We start from the raw sequence: 23,670 nt of genomic DNA on the forward strand, positions 1-23,670 counted from the left end.
ACTCCCATGTCCGAGTGGGTAGCATACATCTGCCTCCCATGCATATACACTTCTGAGAGTTGAGCTTATGGCCTGTACCTCCACAGCCAGCCTGCTGGTACCCTTGGCTTCTAAAGACCTAGGCTCGCTGTTTGACGGAAGTGCTGGGAGAGGTAATTGGAATCACCCGGCACACAAGACTAGTGCCTCCAAGCTCAGTTCAGCGATTTCCTAGTAATTCCTGTGGTAGACTGGTGCTACATACTAAGTTCCATACGTGAGAGGGTAGCTGAACGCCTTGTCCAAAACCATCTTACTTCTGAGAGTTGAGCTCAGCCTCAGTCCCTCACAGTTCCACACTGCCTGCAGAGTGAGTTTCGCAGGTGTTCAGCAGAGACGTTTGCCAGAGGCTTCTGAGACGCAGGGTAACAATGCAGACCTGGAGGGTATCCCCAGGTGCAGTCGACTGGTAATCTTGGAACCTCCTGACTCAGAATACTGCTACCTTCTCACTGCCATAGGAATGCAGCTAGTTGACAGCTGGCTTCAAGACATGCTTCCCTGTGAGAGCTGAGGACAGGGCAGAACCCTCCCGCATGCTGCCTGACTGTAGGAGTAGCTGCTAACATCCTTATGTTAGTGGCGGGGAGACGTTGCGGGAAAAGCATGTGTGAGCCTTGGGCCTGAACTCCCGTGTATCTGAGTTGAATACAGCGATTTCCAACGGCTTTCCTCAACCAGAGTGTAGCTAGGTTCCAAATCCCATGTACGAGCGGGTAGCAGACATCTGCCTCCCATGCATACACACTTCTGAGAGTTGAGCTTATGGCCTGTACCTCCACATCCAGCCTGCTGGTACCCTTGGCTTCTAAAAGGCCTAGGCTCGCTGTTTGACGGAAGTGCTGGGAGAGGTAATTAGAATCTCCCGGCACACAAGACGAGTGCCTCCAAGCTCAATTCACGATTTCCCAGTAATTCTTGTGGTAGACAGGTGCTACATACTAAGTTCCATATGTGAGAAGGTAGCTGAACGCCTTGTCCAAAAGCATCTTACTTCTGAGAGTTGAGCACACCCTCAGTCCCTCACACTTCCACACTGCCTGCAGAGTGAGTTTCACACGTCTTCACCGGAGACGATTGCCAGAGGCTTCTGAGTACAAGTTAACAATGCAGACCTGGAGGGTATCTCCAGGTGCAGTAGAGTGGTAATCTTGGAACCTCCTGACTCAGAGTACTGCTACCTTCTCACTGCCATAGGAATGCAGCTAGTTGACAGCTGGCTTCAAGACATGTTTCCCTGTGAGAGCTGAGGACAGGGCAGAACCCTCCCGCATGCTGCCTGACTGTAGGAGTAGCTGCTAACATCCTTATGTTAGTGGCTGGGAGAGGTTGCGGGAAAAGCATGTGTGAGCACTGGGCCTGAACTCCCGTGTACCTGAGTTGAATACAGCGATTTCCAACGGCTTTCCTCAACCAGAGTGTAGCTAGCTTCCAAATCCCATGTACGAGCGGGTAGCAGACATCTGCCTCCCATGCATACACACTTCTGAGAGTTGAGCTTATGGCCTGTACCTCCACACCCAGCCTGCTGGTACCCTTGGCTTCTAAAAGGCCTAGGCTCGCTGTTTGACGGAAGTGCTGGGAGAGGTAATTGGAATCACCCAGCACACAAGACTAGTGCCTCTAAGCTCAGTTCAGCGATTTCCTAGTAATTCCTGTGGTAGACTGGTGCTACATACTAACTTCCATACGTGAGAGGGTAGCTGAACGCCTTGTCCAAAACAATCTTACTTCTGAGAGTTGAGCTCACCCTCAGTCCCTCACAGTACCACACTGCATGCAGAGTGAGTTTCGCAGGTCTTCAGCAGAGACGTTTGCCAGAGGCTTCTGAGACGCAGGGTAACAATGCAGACCTGGAGGGTATCCCCAGGTGCAGTCGACTGGTAATCTTGGAACCTCCTGACTCAGAATACTGCTACCCTCTCACTGCCATAGGAATGCAGCTAGTTGACAGCTGGCTTCAAGACATGCTTCCCTGTGAGAGCTGAGGACAGGGCCGAACCCTCCCGCATGCTGCCTGACTGTAGGAGTAGCTGCTAACATCCTTATGTTTGTGGCTGGGAGAGGTTGTGGGAAAAGCATGTGTGAGCACTGGGCCTGAACTCCCGTGTATCTGAGTTGAATACAGCGATTTCCAACGGCTTTCCTCAACCAGAGTGTAGCTAGGTTCCAAATCCCATGTACGAGCGGGTAGCAGACATCTGCCTCCCATGCATACACACTTCTGAGAGTTGAGCTTATGGCCTGTTCTCCACATCCAGCCTGCTGGTACCCTTGGCTTCTAAAAGGCCTAGGCTCGCTGTTTGACGGAAGTGCTGGGAGAGGTAATTAGAATCTCCCGGCACACAAGACGAGTGCCTCCAAGCTCAATTCACGATTTCCCAGTAATTCTTGTGGTAGACAGGTGCTACATACTAAGTTCCATATGTGAGAAGGTAGCTGAACGCCTTGTCCAAAAGCATCTTACTTCTGAGAGTTGAGCACACCCTCAGTCCCTCACACTTCCACACTGCCTGCAGAGTGAGTTTCACACGTCTTCACCGGAGACGATTGCCAGAGGCTTCTGAGTACAAGTTAACAATGCAGACCTGGAGGGTATCTCCAGGTGCAGTAGAGTGGTAATCTTGGAACCTCCTGACTCAGAGTACTGCTACCTTCTCACTGCCATAGGAATGCAGCTAGTTGACAGCTGGCTTCAAGACATGTTTCCCTGTGAGAGCTGAGGACAGGGCAGAACCCTCCCGCATGCTGCCTGACTGTAGGAGTAGCTGCTAACATCCTTATGTTAGTGGCTGTGAGAGGTTGCGGGAAAAGCATGTGTGAGCACTGGGCCTGAACTCCCGTGTACCTGAGTTGAATACAGCGATTTCCAACGGCTTTCCTCAACCAGAGTGTAGCTAGCTTCCAAATCCCATGTACGAGCGGGTAGCAGATATCTGCCTCCCATGCATACACACTTCTGAGAGTTGAGCTTATGGCCTGTACCTCCACAGCCAGCCTGCTGGTACCCTTGGCTTCTAAAAGGCCTAGGCTCGCTGTTTGACGGAAGTGCTGGGAGAGGTAATTGGAATCACCCAGCACACAAGACTAGTGCCTCTAAGCTCAGTTCAGCGATTTCCTAGTAATTCTTGTGGTAGACTGGTGCTACATACTAACTTCCATACGTGAGAGGGTAGCTGAACGCCTTGTCCAAAACAATCTTACTTCTGAGAGTTGAGCTCACCCTCAGTCCCTCACAGTACCACACTGCATGCAGAGTGAGTTTCGCAGGTCTTCAGCAGAGACGTTTGCCAGAGGCTTCTGAGACGCAGGGTAACAATGCAGACCTGGAGGGTATCCCCAGGTGCAGTCGACTGGTAATCTTGGAACCTCCTGACTCAGAATACTGCTACCCTCTCACTGCCATAGGAATGCAGCTAGTTGACAGCTGGCTTCAAGACATGCTTCCCTGTGAGAGCTGAGGACAGGGCCGAACCCTCCCGCATGCTGCCTGACTGTAGGAGTAGCTGCTAACATCCTTATGTTTGTGGCTGGGAGAGGTTGTGGGAAAAGCATGTGTGAGCACTGGGCCTGAACTCCCGTGTATCTGAGTTGAATACAGCGATTTCCAACGGCTTTCCTCAACCAGAGTGTAGCTAGGTTCCAAATCCCATGTACGAGCGGGTAGCAGACATCTGCCTCCCATGCATACACACTTCTGAGAGTTGAGCTTATGGCCTGTACCTCCACAGCCAGCCTGCTGGTACCCTTGGCTTCTAAAAGGCCTAGGCTCGCTGTTTGACGGAAGTGCTGGGAGAGGTAATTGGAATCTCCCCGCACACAAGACGAGTGCCTCCAAGCTCAATTCACGATTTCCCAGTAATTCTTGTGGTAGACAGGTGCTACATACTAAGTTCCATATGTGAGAAGGTAGCTGAACGCCTTGTCCAAAAGCATCTTACTTCTGAGAGTTGAGCACACCCTCAGTCCCTCACACTTCCACACTGCCTGCAGAGTGAGTTTCACACGTCTTCACCAGAGACGATTGCCAGAGGCTTCTGAGTACAAGTTAACAATGCAGACCTGGAGGGTATCTCCAGGTGCAGTAGAGTGGTAGTCTTGGAACCTCCTGACTCAGAGTACTGCTACCTTCTCACTGCCATAGGAATGCAGCTAGTTGACAGCTGGCTTCAAGACATGCTTCCCTGTGAGAGCTGAGGACAGGGCCGAACCCTCCCGCATGCTGCCTGACTGTAGGAGTAGCTGCTAACATCCTTATGTTAGTGGCTGGGAGAGGTTGCGGGAAAAGCATTTGTGAGCACTGGGCCTGAACTCCCGTGTATCTGAGTTGAATACAGCGATTTCCAACGGCTTTCCTCAACCAGAGTGTAGCTAGTTTCCAAATCCCATGTACGAGCGGGTAGCAGACATCTGCCTCCCATGCATACACACTTCTGAGAGTTGAGCTTATGGCCTGTACCTCCACAGCCAGCCTGCTGGTACCCTTGGCTTCTAAAAGGCCTAGGCTCGCTGTTTGACGGAAGTGCTGGGAGAGGTAAATGGAATCTCCCGGCACACAAGGCGAGTGCCTCCAAGCTCAATTCACGATTTCCCAGTAATTCTTGTGGTAGACAGGTGCTACATACTAAGTTCCATATGTGAGAAGGTAGCTGAACACCTTGTCCAAAAGCATCTTACTTCTGAGAGTTGAGCTCAGCCTCAGTCCCTCACACTTCCACACTGCCTGCAGAGTGAGTTTCCCAGGTCTTCAGCAGAGACGTTTGCCAGAGGCTTCTGAGTACGTTAACAATGCAGACCTGGAGGGTATACCCAGGTGCAGTCGACTGGTAATCTTGGAACCTCCTGACTAAGAATACTGCTACCTTCTCACTGCCATAGGAATGCAGCTAGTTGACAGCTAGCTGGCTTCAAGACATGCTTCCCTGAGAGAGCTGAGGACAGGGCAGAACCCTCCCGCATGCTGCCTGACTGTAGGAGTAGCTGCTAACATCCTCATGTTAGTGGCTGGGAGAGGTTGCGGGAAAAGCATGTGTGAGCACTGGGCCTGAACTCCCGTGTATCTGAGTAGAATACAGCGATTTTCAACGGCTTTCCTCAACCATAGTGTAGGTAGGTTCCAAATCCCATGTACGAGCGGGTAGCAGACATCTGCCTCCCATGCATACACACTTCTGAGAGTTGAGCTTATGGCCTGTACGTCCACATCAAGCCTGCTGGTACCCTTGGCTTCTAAAAGGCCTAGGCTCGCTGTTTGACGGAAGTGCTGGGAGAGGTAATTGGAATCTCCCGGCACACAAGACGAGTGCCTCCAAGCTCAATTCACGATTTCCCAGTAATTCTTGTGGTAGACAGGTGCTACATACTAAGTTCCATATGTGAGATGGTAGCTGAACGCCTTGTCCAAAAGCTTCTTACTTCTGAGAGTTGAGCCCACCCTCAGGCCCTCACAGTTCCACACTGCCTGCAGAGTGAGTTTCACACGTCTTCACCATAGACGATTCCCAGAGGCTTCTGAGTACAAGTTAACAATGCAGACCTGGAGGGTATCTCCAGGTGCAGTAGTGGTAATCTTGGAACCTCCTGACTCAGAGTACCGCTACCTTCTCACTGCCATAGGAATGCAGCTAGTTGACAGCTGGCTTCAAGACATGCTTCCCTGTGAGAGCTGAGGACAGGGCAGAACCCTCCCGCATGCTGCCTGACTGTAGGAGTAGCTGCTAACATCCTTATGTTAGTGGCTGGGAGAGGTTGTGGGAAAAGCATGTGTGAGCACTGGGCCTGAACTCCCGTGTATCTGAGTTGAATACAGCGATTTCCAATGGCCTTCTTCAATCAGAGTGTAGCTAGGTCCCAACTCCCATGTCCGAGTGGGTAGCAGACATCTGCCTCCCATGCATACACACTTCTGAGAGTTGAGCTTATGGCCTGTACCTCCACATCCAGCCTGCTGGTACCCTTGGCTTCTAAAAGGCCTAGGCTCGCTGTTTGACGGAAGTGCTGGGAGAGGTAATTGGAATCACCCGGCACACAAGACTAGTGCCTCGAAGCTCAGTTCAGCGATTTCCTAGTAATTCCTGTGGTAGACTGGTGCTACATACTAAGTTCCATACGTGAGAGGGTAGCTGAACGCCTTGTCCAAAACCATCTTACTTCTGAGAGTTGAGCTCAGCCTCAGTCCCTCACAGTTCCACACTGCCTGCAGAGTGAGTTTCGCAGGTCTTCAGCAGAGACGTTTGCCAGAGGCTTCTGAGACGCAGGGTAACAATGCAGACCTGGAGGGTATACCCAGGTGCAGTCGACTGGTAATCTTGGGACCTCCTGACTCAGAATACTGCTACCTTCTCACTGCCATAGGAATGCAGCTAGTTGACAGCTGACTTCAAGACATGCTTCCCTGTGAGAGCTGAGGACAGGGCAGAACCCTCCCGCATGCTGCCTGACTGTAGGAGTAGCTGCTAACATCCTTATGTTAGTGGCTGGGAGAGGTTGCGGGAAAAGCATGTGTGAGCACTGGGCCTGAACTCCCGTGTATCTGAGTTGAATACAGCGATTTCCAATGGCTTTCCTCAACCAGAGTGTAGCTAGGTTCCAAATCCCATGTACGAGCGGGTAGCAGACATCTGCCTCCCATGCATACACACTTCTGAGAGTTGAGATTATGGCCTGTACCTCCACATCCAGCCTGCTGGTACCCTTGGCTTCTAATAGGCCTTGGCTCGCTGTTTGACAGAAGTGCTGGGAGAGGTAATTGGAATCACCCGGTACACAAGACTAGTGCCTCCAAGCTCAGTTCAGCGATTTCCTAGTAATTCCTGTGGTAGACTGGTGCTACATACTAAGTTCCATACGTGAGAGAGTAGCTGAACGCCTTGTCCAAAAGCATCTTACTTCTGAGAGTTGAGCACACCCTCAGTCCCTCACACTTCCACACTGCCTGCAGAGTGAGTTTCAACGTCTTCACCAGAGACGATTGCCAGAGGCTTCTGAGTACAAGTTACACTGCAGACCTGGAGGGTATCTCCAGGTGCAGTAGAGTGGTAATCTTGGAACCTCCTGACTCAGAGTACTGCTACCTTCTCACTGCCATAGGAATGCAGCTAGTTGACAGCTGGCTTCAAGACATGCTTCCCTGTGAGAGCTGAGGACAGGGCAGAACCCTCCCGCATGCTGCCTGACTGTAGGAGTAGCTGCTAACATCCTTATGTTAGTGGCTGGGAGAGTTTGCGGGAAAAGCATGTGTGAGCACTGGGCCTGAACTCCCGTGTATCTGAGTTGAATACAGCGATTTCCAATGGCCTTCTTCAATCACAGTGTAGCTAGGTTCCAACTCCCATGTCCGAGTGGGTAGCAGACATCTGCCTCCCATGCATACACACTTCTGAGAGTTGAGCTTATGGCCTGTACCTCCACATCCAGCCTGCTGGTACCCTTGGCTTCTAAAGGCCTAGGCTCGCTGTTTGACGGAAATGCTGGGAGAGGTAATTGGAATCACACGGCACACAAGACTAGTGCCTCCAAGCTCATTTCAGCGATTTCCTAGTAATTCCTGTGGTAGACTGGTGCTACATACTAAGTTCCATACGTGAGAGGGTAGCTGAACGCCTTGTCCAAAACCATCTTACTTCTGAGAGTTGAGCTCAGCCTCAGTCCCTCACAGTTCCACACTGCCTGCAGAGTGAGTTTCGCAGGTCTTCAGCAGAGACGTTTGCCAGAGGCTTCTGAGACGCAGGGTAACAATGCAGACCTGGAGGGTATCCCCAGGTGCAGTCGACTGGTAATCTTGGAACCTCCTGACTCAGAATACTGCTACATTCTCACTGCCATAGGAATGCAGCTAGTTGACAGCTAGCTGGCTTCAAGACATGCCTCCCTGAGAGAGCTGAGGACAGGGCAGAACCCTCCCGCATGCTGCCTGACTGTAGGAGTAGCTGCTAACATCCTAATGTTAGTGGCTGGGAGAGGTTGCGGGAAAAGCATGTGTGAGCACTGGGCCTGAAATCCCGTGTGTCTGAGTTGAATACAGCGATTTCCAACGGCTTTCCTCAACCAGAGTGTAGCTAGGTTCCAAATCCCATGTACGAGCGGGTAGCAGACATCTGCCTCCCATGCATACACACTTCTGAGAGTTGAGCTTATGGCCTGTACCTCCACAGCCAGCCTGCTGGTACCCTTGGCTTCTAAAAGGCCTTGGCTCGCTGTTTGACAGAAGTGCTGGGAGAGGTAATTGGAATCACCCGGCACACAAGACTAGTGCCTCCAAGCTCAGTTCAGCGATTTCCTAGTAATTCCTGTGGTAGACTGGTGCTACATACTAAGTTCCATACGTGAGAGGGTAGCTGAACGCCTTGTCCAAAACCATCTTACTTCCGAGAGTTGAGCCCACCCTCAGTCCCTCAGAGTTCCACACTGCCTGCAGAGTGAGTTTCGCAGGTCTTCAGCAGAGATGTTTGCCAGAGGCTTCTGAGACGCAGGGTAACAATGCAGACCTGGAGGGTATCCCCAGGTGCAGTCGACTGGTAATCTTGGAACCTCCTGACTCAGAATACTGCTACCTTCTCACTGCCATAGGAATGCAGCTAGTTGACAGCTGGCTTCAAGACATGCTTCCCTGTGAGAGCTGAGGACAGGGCAGAACCCTCCCGCATGCTGCCTGACTGTAGGAGTAGCTGCTAACATCCTTATGTAAGTGGCTGGGAGAGGTTGCGGGAAAAGCATGTGTGAGCACTGGGCCTGAACTCCCGTGTATCTGATTTGAATACAGCCATTTCCAACGACTTTTCTCAACCAGAGTGTAGCTAGGTTCCAAATCCCATGTACGAGCGGGTAGCAGACATCTGCCTCCCATGCATACACACTTCTGAGAGTTGAGCTTATGGCCTGTACCTCCACATCCAGCCTGCTGGTACCCTTGGCTTCTAAAAGGCCTAGGCTCGCTGTTTGACGGAAGTGCTGGGAGAGGTAATTGGAATCTCCCGGCACACAAGACGAGTGCCTCCAAGCTCAATTCACGATTTCCCAGTAATTCTTGTGGTAGACAGGTGCTACATACTAAGTTCCATATGTGAGAAGGTAGCTGAACGCCTTGTCCAAAAGCATCTTACTTCTGAGAGTTGAGCACACCCTCAGTCCCTCACACTTCCACACTGTCTGCAGAGTGAGTTTCACACGTCTTCACCAGAGACGATTGCCAGAGGCTTCTGAGTACAAGTTACACTGCAGACCTGGAGGGTATCTCCAGGTGCAGTAGAGTGGTAATCTTGGAACCTCCTGACTCAGAGTACTGCTACCTTCTCACTGCCATAGGAATGCAGCTAGTTGACAGCTGGCTTCAAGACATGCTTCCCTGTGAGAGCTGAGGACAGGGCAGAACCCTCCCGCATGCTGCCTGACTGTAGGAGTAGCTGCTAACATCCTTATATTAGTGGCTGGGAGAGGTTGCGGGAAAAGCATGTGTGAGCACTGGGCCTGAACTCCCGTGTATCTGAGTTGAATACAGCGATTTCCAATGGCCTTCTTCAATCACAGTGTAGCTAGGTTCCAACTCCCATGTCCGAGTGGGTAGCAGACATCTGCCTCCCATGCATACACATTTCTGAGAGTTGAGCTTATGACCTGTACCTCCACATCCAGCCTGCTGGTACCCTTGGCTTCTAAAGGCCTAGGCTCGCTGTTTGACGGAAATGCTGGGAGAGGTAATTGGAATCACCCGGCACACAAGCCTAGTGCCTCCAAGCTCAGTTCAGCGATTTCCTAGTAATTTCTGTGGTAGACTGGTGCTACATACTAAGTTCCATACGTGAGAGGGTAGCTGAACGCCTTGTCCAAAACCATCTTACTTCTGAGAGTTGAGCTCAGCCTCAGTCCCTCACAGTTCCACACTGCCTGCAGAGTGAGTTTCGCAGGTCTTCAGCAGAGACGTTTGCCAGAGGCTTCTGAGACGCAGGGTAACAATGCAGACCTGGAGGGTATCCCCAGGTGCAGTCGACTGGTAATCTTGGAACCTCCTGACTCAGAATACTGCTACATTCTCACTGCCATAGGAATGCAGCTAGTTGACAGCTAGCTGGTTTAAAGACATGCCTCCCTGAGAGAGCTGAGGACAGGGCAGAACCCTCCCGCATGCTGCCTGACTGTAGGAGTAGCTGCTAACATCCTAATGTTAGTGGCTGGGAGAGGTTGCGGGAAAAGCATGTGTGAGCACTGGGCCTGAACTCCCGTGTATCTGAGTTGAATACAGCGATTTCCAACGGCTTTCCTCAACCAGAGTGTAGCTAGGTTCCAAATCCCATGTACGAGCGGGAAGCAGACATCTGCCTCCCATGCATACACACTTCTGAGAGTTGAGCTTATGGACTGTACCTCCACAGCCAGCCTGCTGGTACCCTTGGCTTCTAAAAGGCCTAGGCTCGCTGTTTGACGGAAGTGCTGCGAGAGGTAATTGGAATCTCCCGGCACACAAGACGAGTGCCTCCAAGCTCAATTCACGATTTCCCAGTAATTCTTGTGGTAGACAGGTGCTACATACTAAGTTCCATATGTGAGATGGTAGCTGAACGCCTTGTCCAAAAGCTTCTTACTTCTGAGAGTTGAGCCCACCCTCAGGCCCTCACAGTTCCACACTGCCTGCAGAGTGAGTTTCACACGTCTTCACCAGAGACGATTCCCAGAGGCTTCTGAGTACAAGTTAACAATGCAGACCTGGAGAGTATCTCCAGGTGGAGTAGAGTGGTAATCTTGGAACCTCCTGATTCAGAGTACTGCTACCTTCTCACTGCCATAGGAATGCAGCTAGTTGACAGCTGGCTTCAAGACATGCTTCCCTGTGAGAGCTGAGGACAGGGCAGAACCCTCCCGCATCCTGCCTGACTGTAGGAGTAGCTGCTAACATCCTTATGTTAGTGGCTGGGAGAGGTTGCGGGAAAAGCATGTGTGAGCACTGGGCCTGAACTCCCGTGTATCTGAGTTGAATACAGCGATTTCCAATGGCCTTCTTCAATCACAGTGTAGCTAGGTCCCAACTCCCATGTCCGAGTGGGTAGCAGACATCTGCCTCCCATGCATACACACTTCTGAGAGTTGAGCTTATGGCCTGTACCTCCACATCCAGCCTGCTGGTACCCTTGGCTTCTAATAGGCCTTGGCTCGCTGTTTGACAGAAGTGCTGGGAGAGGTAATTGGAATCACCCGGCACACAAGACTAGTGCCTCCAAGCTCAGTTCAGCGATTTCCTAGTAATTCCTGTGGTAGACTGGTGCTACATACTAAGTTCCATACGTGAGAGTGTAGCTGAACGCCTTATCCAAAACCATCTTACTTCTGAGAGTTGAGCTCAGCCACAGTCCCTCACAGTTCCACACTGCCTGCAGAGTGAGTTTCGGAGGTCTTCAGCAGAGACGTTTGCCAGAGGCTTCTGAGACGCAGCGTAACAATGCAGACCTGGAGGGTATCCCCAGGTGCAGTCGACTGGTAATCTTGGAACCTCCTGACTCAGAATACTGCTACCTTCTCACTGCCATAGGAATGCAGCTAGTTGACAGCTGGCTTCAAGACATGCTTCCCTGTGAGAGCTGAGGACAGGGCAGAACCCTCCCGCATCCTGCCTGACTGTAGGAGTAGCTGCTAACATCCTAATGTTAGTGGCTGGGAGAGGTTGCGGGAAAAGCATGTGTGAGCACTGGGCCTGAACTCCCGTGTATCTGAGTTGAATACAGCGATTTCCAATGGCCTTCTTCAATCACAGTGTAGCTGGGTTCCAACTCCCATGTCCGAGTGGGTAGCAGACATCTGCCTCCCATGCATACACACTTCTGAGAGTTGAGCTTATGGCCTGTACCTCCACATCCAGCCTGCTGGTACCCTTGGCTTCTAAAGGCCTAGGCTCGCTGTTTGACGGAAGTGCTGGGAGAGGTAATTGGAATCACCCGGCACACAAGACTAGTGCCTCCAAGCTCAGTTCAGCGATTTCCTAGTAATTCCTGTGGTAGACTGGTGCTACATACTAAGTTCCATACGTGAGAGGGTAGCTGAACGCCTTGTCCAAAACCATCTTACTTCTGAGAGTTGAGCTCAGCCTCAGTCCCTCACAGTTCCACACTGCCTGCAGAGTGAGTTTCGCAGGTCTTCAGCAGAGACGTTTGCCAGAGGCTTCTGAGACGCAGGGTAACAATGCAGACCTGGAGGGTATCCCCAGGTGCAGTCGACTGGTAATCTTGGAACCTCCTGACTCAGAATACTGCTACCTTCTCACTGCCATAGGAATGCAGCTAGTTGACAGCTAGCTGGCTTCAAGACATGCCTCCCTGAGAGAGCTGAGGACAGGGCAGAACCCTCCCGCATGCTGCCTGACTGTAGGAGTAGCTGCTAACATCCTAATGTTAGTGGCTGGGAGAGGTTGCGGGAAAAGCATGTGTGAGCACTGGGCCTGAACTCCCGTGTATCTGAGTTGAATACAGCCATTTCCAACGGCTTTCCTCAACCAGAGTGTAGCTATGTTCCAAATCCCATGTACGAGCGGGTAGCAGACATCTGCCTCCCATGCATACACACTTCTGAGAGTTGAGCTTATGGCCTGTACCTCCACATCCAGCCTGCTGGTACACTTGGCTTGTAAAAGGCCTAGGCTCGCTGTTTGACGGAAGTGCTGGGAGAGGTAATTGGAATCTCCCGGCACACAAGACGAGTGCCTCCAAGCTCAATTCACGATTTCCCAGTAATTCTTGTGGTAGACAGGTGCTACATACTAAGTTCCATATGTGAGATGGTAGCTGAACGCCTTGTCCAAAAGCATCTTACTTCCGAGAGTTGAGCCCACCCTCAGTCCCTCACAGTTCCACACTGCCTGCAGAGTGAGTTTCACACGTCTTCACCAGAGACGATTGCCAGAGGCTTCTGAGTACAAGTTAACAATGCAGACCTGGAGGGTATCTCCAGGTGCAGTAGAGGTGTAATCTTGGAACCTCCTGACTCAGAGTACTGCTACCTTCTCACTGCCATAGGAATGCAGCTAGTTGACAGCTGGCTTCAAGACATGCTTCCCTGTGAGAGCTGAGGACAGGGCAGAACCCTCGGGCATCCTGCCTGACTGTAGGAGTAGCTGCTAACATCCTAATGTTAGTGGCTGGGAGAGGTTGCGGTAAAAGCATGTGTGAGCACTGTGCCTGAACTCCCGTGTATCTGAGTTGAATACAGCGATTTCTAATGGCCTTCTTCAATCACAGTGTAGCTAGGTTCGAACTCCCATGTCCGAGTGGGTAGCAGACATCTGCCTCCCATGCATACACACTTCTGAGAGTTGAGCTTATGGCCTGTACCTCCACATCCAGCCTGCTGGTACCCTTGGCTTCTAATAGGCCTTGGCTCGCTGTTTGACGGAAGTGCTGGGAGGGGTAATTGGAATCACCCGGCACACAAGACTAGTGCCTCAAAGCTCAGTTCAGCGATTTCCTTGTAATTCCTGTGGTAGACTGGTGCTACATACTAAGTTCCATACGTGAGAGGGTAGCTGAACGCCTTGTCCAAAACCATCTTACTTCTGAGAGTTGAGCTCAGCCTCAGTCCCTCACAGTTCCACACTGCCTGCAGAGTGAGTTTCGCAGGTCTTCAGCAGAGATGTTTGCCAGAGGCTTCTGAGACGAGGGTAGCAATGGAGACCTGGAGGGTATCCCCAGGTGCAGTCGACTGGTAATCTTGGAACCTCCTGACTCAGAATACTGCTACCTTCTCACTGCCATAGGAATGCAGCTAGTTGACAGCTGGCTTGAAGATATGCTTCCCTGTGAGAGCTAAGGACAGGGTAGAACCCTCCCGCATGCTGCCTGACTGTAGGAGTAGCTGCTAACATCCTTATATTAGTGGCTGGGAGAGGTTGCGGGAAAAGCATGTGTGAGCACTGGGCCTGAACTCCCGTGTATCTGATTTGAATACAGCCATTTCCAACGACTTTTCTCAACCAGAGGGTAGCTAGGTTCCAAATCCCATGTACGAGCGGGTAGCAGACATCTGCCTCCCATGCATACACACTTCTGAGAGTTGAGCTTATGGACTTTACCTCCACAGCCAGCCTGCTGGTACCCTTGGCTTCTAAAAGGCCTAGGCTCGCTGTTTGACGGAAGTGCTGGGAGAGGTAATTGGAATCTCCCGGCACACAAGACGAGTGCCTCCAAGCTCAATTCACGATTTCCCAGTAATTCTTGTGGTAGACAGGTGCTACATACTAAGTTCCATATGTGAGAAAGTAGCTGAACGCCTTGTCCAAAAGCATCTTACTTCTGAGAGTTGAGCACACCCTCAGTCCCTCACACTTCCACACTGTCTGCAGAGTGAGTTTCACACGTCTTCACCAGAGACGATTGCCAGAGGCTTCTGAGTACAAGTTAACAATGCAGACCTGGAGGGTATCTCCAGGTGCAGTAGAGTGGTAATCTTGGAACCTCCTGACTAAGAGTACTGCTACCTTCTCACTGCCATAGGAATGCAGCTAGTTGACAGCTGGCTTCAAGACATGCTTCCCTGTGAGAGCTGAGGACAGGGCAGAACCCTCCCGCATGCTGCCTGACTGTAGGAGTAGCTGCTAACATCCTTATGTTAGTGGCTGGGAGAGGTTGCGGGAAAAGCATGTGTGAGCACTGGGCCTGAACTCCCGTGTATCTGAGTTGAATACAGCGATTTCCAACGGCTTTCCTCAACCAGAGTGTAGCTAGGTTCCAAATCCCATGTACGAGCGGGTAGCAGACACCTGCCTCCCATGCATACACACTTCTGAGAGTTGAGCTTATGGCCTGTACCTCCACAGCCAGCCTGCTGGTACCCTTGGCTTCTAAAAGGCCTAGGCTCGCTGTTTGACGGAAGTGCTGGGAGAGGTAATTGGAATCTCCCGGCACACAAGGCGAGTGCCTCCAAGCTCAATTCACGATTTCCCAGTAATTCTTGTGGTAGACAGGTGCTACATACTAAGTTCCATATGTGAGATGGTAGCTGAACGCCTTGTCCAAAAGCATCTTACTTCTGAGAGTTGAGCCCACCCTCAGTCCCTCACAGTTCCACACTGCCTGCAGAGTGAGTTTCACACGTCTTCACCGGAGACGATTGCCAGAGGCTTCTGAGTACAAGTTAACAATGCAGACCTGGAGGGTATCTCCAGGTGCAGTAGAGTGGTAATCTTGGAACCTCCTGACTCAGAGTACTGCTACCTTCTCACTGCCATAGGAATGCAGCTAGTTGACAGCTGGCTTCAAGACATGCTTCCCTGTGAGAGCTGAGGACAGGGCAGAACCCTCCCGCATGCTGCCTGACTGTAGGAGTAGCTGCTAACATCCTTATGTTAGTGGCTGGGAGAGGTTGCGGGAAAAGCATGTGTGAGCACTGGGCCTGAACTCCCGTGTATCTGAGTTGAATACAGCGATTTCCATGGCCTTCTTCAATCACAGTGTAGCTAGGTTCCAACTCCCATGTCCGAGTGGGTAGCAGACATCTGCCTCCCATGCATATACACTTCTGAGAGTTGAGCTTATGGCCTGTACCTCCACAGCCAGCCTGCTGGTACCCTTGGCTTCTAAAAGGCCTTGGCTCCCTGTTTGACGGAAGTGCTGGGAGAGGTAATTGGAATCACCCGGCACACAAGACTAGTGCCTCCAAGCTCAGTTCAGCGATTTCCTAGTTATTCCTGTGGTAGACTGGTGCTACATACTAAGTTCCATACGAGAGAGGGTAGCTGAACGCCTTGTCCAAAACCATCTTACTTCTGAGAGTTGAGCTCAGCCTCAGTCCCTCACAGTTCCACACTGCCTGCAGAGTGAGTTTCGCAGGTCTTCAGCAGAGACGTTTGCCAGAGGCTTCTGAGACGCAGGGTAACAATGCAGACCTGGAGGGTATCCCCAGGTGCAGTCGACTGGTAATCTTGGAACCTCCTGACTCAGAATACTGCTACCTTCTCACTGCCATAGGAATGCAGCTAGTTGACAGCTGGCTTCAAGACATGCTTCCCTGTGAGAGCTGAGGACAGGGCAGAACCCTCCCGCATGCTGCCTGACTGTAGGAGTAGCTGCTAACATCCTTATGTTAGTGGCTGGGAGAGGTTGCGGGAAAAGCATGTGTGAGCACTGGGCCTGAACTCCCGTGTATCTGAGTTGAATACAGCGATTTCCAACGGCTTTCCTCAACCAGAGAGTAGCTAGGTTCCAAATCCCATGTACGAGCGGGTAGCAGACATCTGCCTCCCATGCATACACACTTCTGAGAGTTGAGCTTATGGCCTGTACCTCCACAGCCAGCCTGCTGGTACCCTTGGCTTCTAAAAGGCCTAGGCTCGCTGTTTGACGGAAGTGCTGGGAGAGGTAATTGGAATCTCCCGGCACACAAGGCGAGTGCCTCCAAGCTCAATTCACGATTTCCCAGTAATTCTTGTGGTAGACAGGTGCTACATACTAAGTTCCATATGTGAGATGGTAGCTGAACGCCTTGTCCAAAAGCATCTTACTTCTGAGAGTTGAGCCCACCCTCAGTCCCTCACAGTTCCACACTGCCTGCAGAGTGAGTTTCACACGTCTTCACCGGAGACGATTGCCAGAGGCTTCTGAGTACAAGTTAACAATGCAGACCTGGAGGGTATCTCCAGGTGCAGTAGAGTGGTAATCTTGGAAACTCCTGACTCAGAGTACTGCTACCTTCTCACTGCCATAGGAATGCAGCTTGTTGACAGCTGGCTTCAAGACATGCTTCCCTGTGAGAGCTGAGGACAGGGCAGAACCCTCCCGCATGCTGCCTGACTGTAGGAGTAGCTGCTAACATCCTTATGTTAGTGGCTGGGAGAGGTTGCGGGAAAAGCATGTGTGAGCACTGGGCCTGAACTCCCGTGTATCTGAGTTGAATACAGCGATTTCCATGGACTTCTTCAATCACAGTGTAGCTAGGTTCCAACTCCCATGTCCGAGTGGGTAGCAGACATCTGCCTCCCATGCATACACACTTCTGAGAGTTGAGCTTATGGCCTGTACCTCCACATCCAGCCTGCTGGTACCCTTGGCTTCTAAAAGGCCTAGGATATCTGTTTGACGGAAGTGCTGGGAGAGGTAATTGGAATCTCCCGGCACACAAGACGAGTGCCTCCAAGCTCAATTCACGATTTCCCAGTAATTCTTGTGGTAGACAGGTGCTACATACTAAGTTCCATTTGTGAGAAGGTAGCTGAACGCCTTGTCCAAAAGCATCTTACTTCTGAGAGTTGAGCACACCCTCAGTCCCTCACACTTCCACACTGCCTGCAGAGTGAGTTTCACACGTCTTCACCAGAGACGATTGCCAGAGGCTTCTGAGTACGTTAACAATGCAGACCTGGAGGGTATCTCCAGGTGCAGTAGAGCGGTAATCTTGGAACCTCCTGACTCAGAGTACTGCTACCTTCTCACTGCCATAGGAATGCAGCTAGTTGACAGCTGACTTCAAGACATGCTTCCCTGTGAGAGCTGAGGACAGGGCAGAACCCTCCCGCATCCTGCCTGACTGTAGGAGTAGCTGCTAACATCCTTATGTTAGTGGCTTGGAGAGGTTGCGGGAAAAGCATGTGTGAGCACTGGGCCTGAACTCCCGTGTATCTGAGTTGAATACAGCGATTTCCAACGGCTTTCCTCAACCAGAGTGTAGCTAGGTTCCAAATCCCATGTACGAGCGGGTAGCAGACATCTGCCTCCCATGCATACACACTTCTGAGAGTTGAGCTTATAGCCTGTACCTCCACATCCAGCCTGCTGGTACCCTTGGCTTCTAAAAGGCCTAGGCTCGCTGTTTGACGGAAGTGCTGGGAGAGGTAATTGGAATATCCCGGCACACAAGGCGAGTGCCTCCAAGCTCATATCACGATTTCCCAGTAATTCTTGTGGTAGACAGGTGCTACACACTAAGTTCCATATGTGAGATGGTAGCTGAACGCCTTGTCCAAAAGCATCTTACTTCTGAGAGTTGAGCCCACCCTCAGTCCCTCACAGTTCCACACTGCCTGCAGAGTGAGTTTCACACGTCTTCAGCAGAGACGATTGCCAGAGGCTTCTGAGTACAAGTTAACAATGCAGACCTGGAGGGTATCTCCAGGTGCAGTAGAGTGGTAATCTTGGAACCTCCTGACTCAGAGTACTGCTACCTTCTCACTGCCATAGGAATGCAGCTAGTTGACAGCTGGCTTCAAGACATGCTTCCCTGTGAGAGCTGAGGACAGGGCAGAACCCTCCCGCATGCTGCCTGACTGTAGGAGTAGCTGCTAACATCCTAATATTAGTGGCTTGGAGAGGTTGCGGGAAAAGCATGTGTGAGCACTGGGCCTGAACTCCCGTGTATCTGAGTTGAATACAGCGATTTCCAATGGCCTTCTTCAATCACAGTGTAGCTAGGTTCCAACTCCCATGTCCGAGTGGGTAGCATACATCTGCCTCCCATGCATATACACTTCTGAGAGTTGAGCTTATGGCCTGTACCTCCACAGCCAGCCTGCTGGTACCCTTGGCTTCTAAAGACCTAGGCTCGCTGTTTGACGGAAGTGCTGGGAGAGGTAATTGGAATCACCCGGCACACAAGACTAGTGCCTCCAAGCTCAGTTCAGCGATTTCCTAGTAATTCCTGTGGTAGACTGGTGCTACATACTAAGTTCCATACGTGAGAGGGTAGCTGAACGCCTTGTCCAAAACCATCTTACTTCTGAGAGTTGAGCTCAGCCTCAGTCCCTCACAGTTCCACACTGCCTGCAGAGTGAGTTTCGCAGGTGTTCAGCAGAGACGTTTGCCAGAGGCTTCTGAGACGCAGGGTAACAATGCAGACCTGGAGGGTATCCCCAGGTGCAGTCGACTGGTAATCTTGGAACCTCCTGACTCAGAATACTGCTACCTTCTCACTGCCATAGGAATGCAGCTAGTTGACAGCTGGCTTCAAGACATGCTTCCCTGTGAGAGCTGAGGACAGGGCAGAACCCTCCCGCATGCTGCCTGACTGTAGGAGTAGCTGCTAACATCCTTATGTTAGTGGCGGGGAGACGTTGCGGGAAAAGCATGTGTGAGCCTTGGGCCTGAACTCCCGTGTATCTGAGTTGAATACAGCGATTTCCAACGGCTTTCCTCAACCAGAGTGTAGCTAGGTTCCAAATCCCATGTACGAGCGGGTAGCAGACATCTGCCTCCCATGCATACACACTTCTGAGAGTTGAGCTTATGGCCTGTACCTCCACATCCAGCCTGCTGGTACCCTTGGCTTCTAAAAGGCCTAGGCTCGCTGTTTGACGGAAGTGCTGGGAGAGGTAATTAGAATCTCCCGGCACACAAGACGAGTGCCTCCAAGCTCAATTCACGATTTCCCAGTAATTCTTGTGGTAGACAGGTGCTACATACTAAGTTCCATATGTGAGAAGGTAGCTGAACGCCTTGTCCAAAAGCATCTTACTTCTGAGAGTTGAGCACACCCTCAGTCCCTCACACTTCCACACTGCCTGCAGAGTGAGTTTCACACGTCTTCACCGGAGACGATTGCCAGAGGCTTCTGAGTACAAGTTAACAATGCAGACCTGGAGGGTATCTCCAGGTGCAGTAGAGTGGTAATCTTGGAACCTCCTGACTCAGAGTACTGCTACCTTCTCACTGCCATAGGAATGCAGCTAGTTGACAGCTGGCTTCAAGACATGTTTCCCTGTGAGAGCTGAGGACAGGGCAGAACCCTCCCGCATGCTGCCTGACTGTAGGAGTAGCTGCTAACATCCTTATGTTAGTGGCTGGGAGAGGTTGCGGGAAAAGCATGTGTGAGCACTGGGCCTGAACTCCCGTGTACCTGAGTTGAATACAGCGATTTCCAACGGCTTTCCTCAACCAGAGTGTAGCTAGCTTCCAAATCCCATGTACGAGCGGGTAGCAGACATCTGCCTCCCATGCATACACACTTCTGAGAGTTGAGCTTATGGCCTGTACCTCCACACCCAGCCTGCTGGTACCCTTGGCTTCTAAAAGGCCTAGGCTCGCTGTTTGACGGAAGTGCTGGGAGAGGTAATTGGAATCACCCAGCACACAAGACTAGTGCCTCTAAGCTCAGTTCAGCGATTTCCTAGTAATTCCTGTGGTAGACTGGTGCTACATACTAACTTCCATACGTGAGAGGGTAGCTGAACGCCTTGTCCAAAACAATCTTACTTCTGAGAGTTGAGCTCACCCTCAGTCCCTCACAGTACCACACTGCATGCAGAGTGAGTTTCGCAGGTCTTCAGCAGAGACGTTTGCCAGAGGCTTCTGAGACGCAGGGTAACAATGCAGACCTGGAGGGTATCCCCAGGTGCAGTCGACTGGTAATCTTGGAACCTCCTGACTCAGAATACTGCTACCCTCTCACTGCCATAGGAATGCAGCTAGTTGACAGCTGGCTTCAAGACATGCTTCCCTGTGAGAGCTGAGGACAGGGCCGAACCCTCCCGCATGCTGCCTGACTGTAGGAGTAGCTGCTAACATCCTTATGTTTGTGGCTGGGAGAGGTTGTGGGAAAAGCATGTGTGAGCACTGGGCCTGAACTCCCGTGTATCTGAGTTGAATACAGCGATTTCCAACGGCTTTCCTCAACCAGAGTGTAGCTAGGTTCCAAATCCCATGTACGAGCGGGTAGCAGACATCTGCCTCCCATGCATACACACTTCTGAGAGTTGAGCTTATGGCCTGTACCTCCACAGCCAGCCTGCTGGTACCCTTGGCTTCTAAAAGGCCTAGGCTCGCTGTTTGACGGAAGTGCTGGGAGAGGTAATTGGAATCTCCCCGCACACAAGACGAGTGCCTCCAAGCTCAATTCACGATTTCCCAGTAATTCTTGTGGTAGACAGGTGCTACATACTAAGTTCCATATGTGAGAAGGTAGCTGAACGCCTTGTCCAAAAGCATCTTACTTCTGAGAGTTGAGCACACCCTCAGTCCCTCACACTTCCACACTGCCTGCAGAGTGAGTTTCACACGTCTTCACCAGAGACGATTGCCAGAGGCTTCTGAGTACAAGTTAACAATGCAGACCTGGAGGGTATCTCCAGGTGCAGTAGAGTGGTAGTCTTGGAACCTCCTGACTCAGAGTACTGCTACCTTCTCACTGCCATAGGAATGCAGCTAGTTGACAGCTGGCTTCAAGACATGCTTCCCTGTGAGAGCTGAGGACAGGGCCGAACCCTCCCGCATGCTGCCTGACTGTAGGAGTAGCTGCTAACATCCTTATGTTAGTGGCTGGGAGAGGTTGCGGGAAAAGCATTTGTGAGCACTGGGCCTGAACTCCCGTGTATCTGAGTTGAATACAGCGATTTCCAACGGCTTTCCTCAACCAGAGTGTAGCTAGTTTCCAAATCCCATGTACGAGCGGGTAGCAGACATCTGCCTCCCATGCATACACACTTCTGAGAGTTGAGCTTATGGCCTGTACCTCCACAGCCAGCCTGCTGGTACCCTTGGCTTCTAAAAGGCCTAGGCTCGCTGTTTGACGGAAGTGCTGGGAGAGGTAAATGGAATCTCCCGGCACACAAGGCGAGTGCCTCCAAGCTCAATTCACGATTTCCCAGTAATTCTTGTGGTAGACAGGTGCTACATACTAAGTTCCATATGTGAGAAGGTAGCTGAACACCTTGTCCAAAAGCATCTTACTTCTGAGAGTTGAGCTCAGCCTCAGTCCCTCACACTTCCACACTGCCTGCAGAGTGAGTTTCCCAGGTCTTCAGCAGAGACGTTTGCCAGAGGCTTCTGAGTACGTTAACAATGCAGACCTGGAGGGTATACCCAGGTGCAGTCGACTGGTAATCTTGGAACCTCCTGACTAAGAATACTGCTACCTTCTCACTGCCATAGGAATGCAGCTAGTTGACAGCTAGCTGGCTTCAAGACATGCTTCCCTGAGAGAGCTGAGGACAGGGCAGAACCCTCCCGCATGCTGCCTGACTGTAGGAGTAGCTGCTAACATCCTCATGTTAGTGGCTGGGAGAGGTTGCGGGAAAAGCATGTGTGAGCACTGGGCCTGAACTCCCGTGTATCTGAGTAGAATACAGCGATTTTCAACGGCTTTCCTCAACCATAGTGTAGGTAGGTTCCAAATCCCATGTACGAGCGGGTAGCAGACATCTGCCTCCCATGCATACACACTTCTGAGAGTTGAGCTTATGGCCTGTACGTCCACATCAAGCCTGCTGGTACCCTTGGCTTCTAAAAGGCCTAGGCTCGCTGTTTGACGGAAGTGCTGGGAGAGGTAATTGGAATCTCCCGGCACACAAGACGAGTGCCTCCAAGCTCAATTCACGATTTCCCAGTAATTCTTGTGGTAGACAGGTGCTACATACTAAGTTCCATATGTGAGATGGTAGCTGAACGCCTTGTCCAAAAGCTTCTTACTTCTGAGAGTTGAGCCCACCCTCAGGCCCTCACAGTTCCACACTGCCTGCAGAGTGAGTTTCACACGTCTTCACCAGAGACGATTCCCAGAGGCTTCTGAGTACAAGTTAACAATGCAGACCTGGAGGGTATCTCCAGGTGCAGTAGTGGTAATCTTGGAACCTCCTGACTCAGAGTACCGCTACCTTCTCACTGCCATAGGAATGCAGCTAGTTGACAGCTGGCTTCAAGACATGCTTCCCTGTGAGAGCTGAGGACAGGGCAGAACCCTCCCGCATGCTGCCTGACTGTAGGAGTAGCTGCTAACATCCTTATGTTAGTGGCTGGGAGAGGTTGTGGGAAAAGCATGTGTGAGCACTGGGCCTGAACTCCCGTGTATCTGAGTTGAATACAGCGATTTCCAATGGCCTTCTTCAATCAGAGTGTAGCTAGGTCCCAACTCCCATGTCCGAGTGGGTAGCAGACATCTGCCTCCCATGCATACACACTTCTGAGAGTTGAGCTTATGGCCTGTACCTCCACATCCAGCCTGCTGGTACCCTTGGCTTCTAAAAGGCCTAGGCTCGCTGTTTGACGGAAGTGCTGGGAGAGGTAATTGGAATCACCCGGCACACAAGACTAGTGCCTCGAAGCTCAGTTCAGCGATTTCCTAGTAATTCCTGTGGTAGACTGGTGCTACATACTAAGTTCCATACGTGAGAGGGTAGCTGAACGCCTTGTCCAAAACCATCTTACTTCTGAGAGTTGAGCTCAGCCTCAGTCCCTCACAGTTCCACACTGCCTGCAGAGTGAGTTTCGCAGGTCTTCAGCAGAGACGTTTGCCAGAGGCTTCTGAGACGCAGGGTAACAATGCAGACCTGGAGGGTATACCCAGGTGCAGTCGACTGGTAATCTTGGGACCTCCTGACTCAGAATACTGCTACCTTCTCACTGCCATAGGAATGCAGCTAGTTGACAGCTGACTTCAAGACATGCTTCCCTGTGAGAGCTGAGGACAGGGCAGAACCCTCCCGCATGCTGCCTGACTGTAGGAGTAGCTGCTAACATCCTTATGTTAGTGGCTGGGAGAGGTTGCGGGAAAAGCATGTGTGAGCACTGGGCCTGAACTCCCGTGTATCTGAGTTGAATACAGCGATTTCCAATGGCTTTCCTCAACCAGAGTGTAGCTAGGTTCCAAATCCCATGTACGAGCGGGTAGCAGACATCTGCCTCCCATGCATACACACTTCTGAGAGTTGAGATTATGGCCTGTACCTCCACATCCAGC

The sequence above is a fragment of the Canis aureus genome, chromosome 20, assembly GCF_053574225.1.
Source record: "Canis aureus isolate CA01 chromosome 20, VMU_Caureus_v.1.0, whole genome shotgun sequence".
Classification (NCBI taxonomy): Eukaryota; Metazoa; Chordata; class Mammalia; order Carnivora; family Canidae; genus Canis; species Canis aureus.